We start from the raw sequence: 6129 nt of genomic DNA on the forward strand, positions 1-6129 counted from the left end.
TTTCAAATTTTCAAACCAATGTGGATGCAACTCACCAGAAAAATTGTTTGAGGCTAGGTCAATTATTTGCAAACTTGCGAATTGATCTCCCGATTTCTCATCTTCAAGAGAACCTATTGAACCATGGAACTGATTGGATCTCAAGACAAGGACACGAAGATTCAAAAGGCCCCCCTAGCCAAGATGGAAATGTATCCGCAATTTTATTCCTTCCAAGGTCAAGAACCTCCAAGTCGGTGCAATGAGTGCTTTTGGAAGCTGACCTTCAATCTTATTGCCATGCAAATCTATTGTCTGGACAGAACATGCACTTGAAATATTGGAGGGTAACATCCCTTTGAATTGATTCTCCCCCAAATTTATTATTCTCAAAACTCCATTTTCCATCAGGCATGATGGTACCGGTCCAGTAAAATTGTTATATGACAGATCAAGGATTTCCATGGTTGAATCACAAATTGAATGTGGTAAATGACCACTTATATTATTGTTTGACAACCTAAGATAACTAGTGTTGCTAAGTTATAATCTGAAGCTTTGAAGAAGGGAAGAGAATGTATTATTTGAATAGTCCAAGAGTTTAGTTGACGACTGTGGCATAGGAACTTGCCCCTCAAACCTGTTGTAACTAAGATCCAAAATAGCTAAGGTATTATTGAACGGGATAACAGATGAATTGAGTCCCGTGCCAGTGAACATATCCTTTTTGGTACATCTCCACTTATTTTATTACTTGAAAGGTCTAGATACTTCACGTGGTTAAGACGCATCAATAAGTTTGGTATTTTTGCTATATTGCAACTAGCAAGTTCTAGGTGCACGAGCTGAGATAGGTAGGTAGATGAAGAGTTACTACCTTCCCCTTCCATTACAGTTAGCTTATTGTGTGAAAGAAGTAAATAAGTGAGGTTTTCTAACCTCCATAGTGAGTCAAGATCCACTAATCCCATCAAGTTGTTCCTAGAAATATGAAGTCGTATCAAATTTGGGAGTACCAGCAAATGACCGGGGTATTGTCACACCCGATCTTAAGGGCAGAATCGAATATAGAATCATACGTGTTCCCAGAAATAAATCGCACACATTTGACGACAAATTAACAATAGTATCAAGAGACAATGCTTTATATAGAGACAAGATATTTTTCAGAGTAGCGGAAATACACATTCTAATCTTGAAGTGAAGCCTCCAGAGCCACAGTTACAGTTGACTGGGGGTAACATATGCCCAACACTCCTAAAAAATTTTAACCAAGCTCCATCTTCTGTTACCCATCCAGTATTTTTTTTCCAAAATTTGAATATAAAGCAAGTGTAAGTACATATCATACTCAGTAATATAATATGGGGTTCAGGAGGCTCAAAAGGTTGGCACTGGTTTACTGCGATTAGCTTTTAGTGAGTCATAGTTTTAGCAATTGAATAGCAACACGTTTAGCAATCCCCCGGTTAATCACATGAAATTGATAACATGAATAATGAGATAGCATTTAAAAAACATCAGCGATTATTTGTTATGATTCAATAAGGAGTCCAGGGCCGCTCTTAACCGCGAGCACGGCTATTATAACAGTTTTATACTCTGCAGAGGTTGTACATCTTTACCCATGAGCTGTGATTTTCCCTTTTGCCCGAGAGGATCAGCCTCTTGAACGACTTCCAGGAAGGTCGGCAGGATTCACTATGAAACCTTTCAAATGTTTCCCTAATAAGTTATTAGCCGCTAGGTTTCCGTGGCATGTAGATATAGAGCCCCTTTCGACATGGCACAAACATAGGAACAGAGACCGCACTATACCCATCGTGTCAAACCTTTTTGCGCCTTTCGGTAACCACTAGCAAGCTAGAAAATATCCTCGTACTTGACTAAAGCTAGAGCCATATAACACTCATGATTGTACTGTAAGTCCCAGGTGATCACTTACAGATAAGTTCTTAGGGAGGACAATAGCATCATGTATAAAGCCAAATGCTCTCACCCTTTATTCTTGTTGCTAAAAAGCATCTTTTATTATTTTGTTGCATATTCCATTAGACAAGTTACAGCCCATGATCATAATTAATTGAGCACTAGCATCAGTTACCCATATGCAAATAATTCTCAAGGTGACAAGGAACCAGGATATCAAATAGCTAGGAGAATTCTGTACGGGTATCAAGGTAGACACACGCATATGATTAAAAAGTTATTTAGGTGAATAGGACAACAAGGATGATCCTATACAATACTTGCCTTAAACTTGCTTTTCACCCAAAGCAACTTGCTTAGAGAATCTTCAAACTTCATCTTCCGTACTGTAACTTCTGGCACTCAACTTCTGGTCTCCAACGCTTACGTACGGTTCTCATTCTACTCATAGCAAGCACCACACATAGGCAAACATACAAGCAAGAAATAAAAGCAACTAAGAACAGTACACCACACAAGAGAAAACAATGTACTCCCTCCATTCCAAATTATAAGTCGCTTTGACTTTTTTTGTTCATCCATTTTGCTATGCATATCTAGCAAAATGGATGTACAAAAAAAATCAAAGCGACTTATATTTTGGTATGGAGGGGGTACTAAAAGAGAACTAGTTCTACGGTCACGAGATCATAAGAAACACCGATAATGGCAACGACTACCGAAAGATTTATATTATAAAAGAAACAACTATAAGCCTAATTTATGTTAATTAAGAAAAACTATGTGAGTAGTATTAATTCACATTAATTATAACATATTTAATTTCAAAAATCAAGTTAAAGCTAACCATATTTTATTTATAAATGTCGTCATACAATTTAATTAGATTAAACTTTGCAAAACAAAGGTACATGTGAGAGCATCTAAGACGGTTTTATATGATCTTGTTTATTCTAAGAAAATTATAATTTAGAAACATGTTTATGTTAGCAATATATTAATCATGTTAATGTTTATGTATAAAATACCAAAGTATAAAACCTATATTGATTTTAATTATAGAACTAGTTGCATTAACATTAATTAATTTAATATTTTAAATTATAAACTCAGGAACATTTAGTATGGTAAACATCATTACGAACACATAGATCACGTCGACATGAATCTAACGCAATTTGAACGGAGCAAAACAAAAATAAAACAAAGGAACGACGGAGATTACGAACCAGTGGTAGTTTCGTAAATTCGTCATCTTCTTCCTCTGGACAGTGGCCATGAAGGTGGTCCTGCTGCTGCTCGCATGCGGAGGGAAAGGAGTGGCACCTTGGCTAAGGGTTCGGCTAGAGTGGGGGCTCCGGTGAGCGGCGGGGGACGACGAGCACGACATAGTGGACTTATCGGCGACGATCTTAGCGGTGGGGAGGCAGCGAGGAAGGAGATCAGGGCGGTGTAGTGGCTTGTGGTGGAGCTCGGGTGGTGGCAGCCATGAGGTGAAGTCAGGGGGCGGTGCTATGAGCTTGGTTTGATGTCGCAGGGTGGTGCTATGGATTCCTTGTTCCACTACGATGCCGATGCAGTAGACATGGAGGCGGGTGGTTGCGGGATTGGGGAGATCACGAGCTCAACCTTCACTAGGGGAGGAGAGAGGGCACAAGGAAGGCGACGTGATGGGAGGAGCCCTATGGCGGCTTGAAAGTTCCTAAATGGCTAGAGAGGGGTGAATAGCCTAATAAAACTTCTACAAATTCACTAGAGCAACTTGGTTAGTAAAACAAATGGCGCAACACAATTTTGCTCTAGCTCTACACAAATAGGCAAGCCACCTACCAATGAGCTAATGACTATGATCTCTATAGCACACACAAGAGCTAAGTTGCTACTTAACTAACTAGTGAGCTAGCAAGAACTAGTTACTACTAACTAAACAACTAGCTACACAACTAGCAAGATAAACAAGAGCTACCACTACACAAGTATATCAATGAATGTAAATACAAGGGTGGTAGTGTGGTATATCGAACCGGGCAAGCGATCAACCAATCAACATGAATACCAATGATGACACCAAGATTTATCCTGAGGTTCAATTGCTTGCCGGCAATCTAGTCCCCATTGTGATGACCTATTCACTTGGGGTTCATGCGCTAATAGGCACCATGCCTAGCCCAACACTTGGGCGCCATAAGAACCAACACAAATGAGGGCACTCAACATCACGAGCAATCCACTAGAGTACCTTTTGCGGTCTCCTGCAGGGACAAGGTCAAGAACCCACAATCACACCGGGTGTCGCCAGGAACAATCACCAACTAGAGCCAACACTCCTCCACTGCTCAAAGCCATCTAGGCAGTGGCAATCACCAAGAGTAACAAGAGAAATCCACAGCGAAACACAATCACCAAGTGCCACTAGATGCAATCACTCAAGCAATGCACTTGGATGCTCTCAAATCTCACTAAATGATGAACAAATCAAAGGAAGTGAGTGAGAGGTGAATGGCTAGGCTCACAAGGTTGTATCAGTTGTGAAGATGGCCAAGAGAGAGAGCCTGAGCTGGCCAACAGGCTTAAATAGAGGGGCAAGCCACGAAATAGCCATTGCCCCCTAAACCGATCGTAGGACCGAGCTCCCGACCTGGAAAACAGGGCTATCGGTCCATGGAGCTTGGGTCCAACGCTCAGCCGCACCCACTGCTAAACCGCCATGTGTCCCAGTCAAACACTCGACTGTTGCCATGCCCCAACAGTCACTTGATCCCGCACGTGGAGCAACCGTCAGATCAGCATAGTACTGCTGCCGGACCAAAGAGCACTACAGTCCAACGCTTTCCGATAAACATGCCAAGAGGTAAAATCATGTCAGACTGAGTACAGCTAAACCAACCGGACCAAAGTGCCTTGGTCTGACACCCTACGAAAACTACACCGAGAGCTCCAAAACCGCTCAAAACCATCGGACTCAGGTCCAACGCAGCCGACGGACCAAGCACCAGGGTTCAGAGCTTCCAAACCCTCTTTGCTGAGGATCTTCTAGACCCAGGGCTAAGAGTCCGATGCCTGAGTCTGGAGCTCATGTAGGAACAGTGCGTGGCTAGGGTTAGCCATCGAACCAGCGGCGTATAGGTCGACACCTAGGCCAGCCAGGGTCTAACGCCCCTACTTCATCTCCCTTTGCTCTATTTCAAGCACGATCTCTTCTCCCTTGCTCTCATGTGCCAACACCAAAGTGTACTCATCAACACTGGTGCACATGTGTTAGCATTTTCCAAATCATTTTGCAAGGGTATCATAGGTAACTAGTATCTAAATGCATATGCAATGAGTTAGAAATTCTAGTGGCACTTTGATAACTGCATTTCACAATGAATTTCTCCCCTCTTCATAGTAGGCTATCAATCCTTAACCCGTTCACACTCTCTATAGTGTCTTGATGGGCAAATTAAAACAAAATGGCCCTATTACAAATACTTTTGCCTTGAGCCCATTTTGTTTTTCTCTTTCTTCTTTTCCAAGTTGGAGCACTTGATTCACCATCTTTTCACCACCTCCATTACCATGAGTGCCATCTAGCTCCACATCTTGGACTTGGACCAACCTACCTCAAATACACAATTAGAGCATAAGGTTAGTACACTAGATTTCATCAATTAGCCAAAACCAAACTAGGGCTTTCATGACTTTTATAGGGGAGGAGGCGAGGGAGGAGGGAAGGGCCGCAGAGCTAGGGTGCCCGCCAGTGGCAGCCTTGACTAGCTGGGGGTGAGGGTAGGGCGCTGATCGCGTTAGGAGGGGAAAAAAAGGAGGGGCATGACACGGTCATGATGCGCGGCGAGTGCGGGGATGGGGCAGGAAGGGGTCAGGGCATCCATCTCGGCAGCGAGCTCGTGCTTGGTTCCACCAGAGAGAAGGGAGCAGTGGAAGGTTAGGGATGATAGGGCTGGCCCACACATCAACAACTGAGAGTGAGGAGGTCGGCGGGACTCGGCTATCGGTGGGAGAGCAATGGGAGCCTAGGCTAAACTCTGTGTGTCTAGTGGGCTAGCCTAGGAGGAGAGGGGAAGTGGGGTTAGGGCTGTACTACTAGATGCCTCCTAGTAGGATCCGAGATCCTACCAGAGTTGCTGTGTTGTAGGGATGGAAGAGGAGAGGGCAAGGCTTAGGCAAGCGGCGGCGAGAAGGTGCCGTGGTGACCATAGTGCGGTGAGCAAGAGAGAGAAT

This window comes from Miscanthus floridulus, chromosome 7, assembly GCF_019320115.1.
Source record: "Miscanthus floridulus cultivar M001 chromosome 7, ASM1932011v1, whole genome shotgun sequence".
NCBI lineage: Eukaryota > Viridiplantae > Streptophyta > Magnoliopsida > Poales > Poaceae > Miscanthus > Miscanthus floridulus.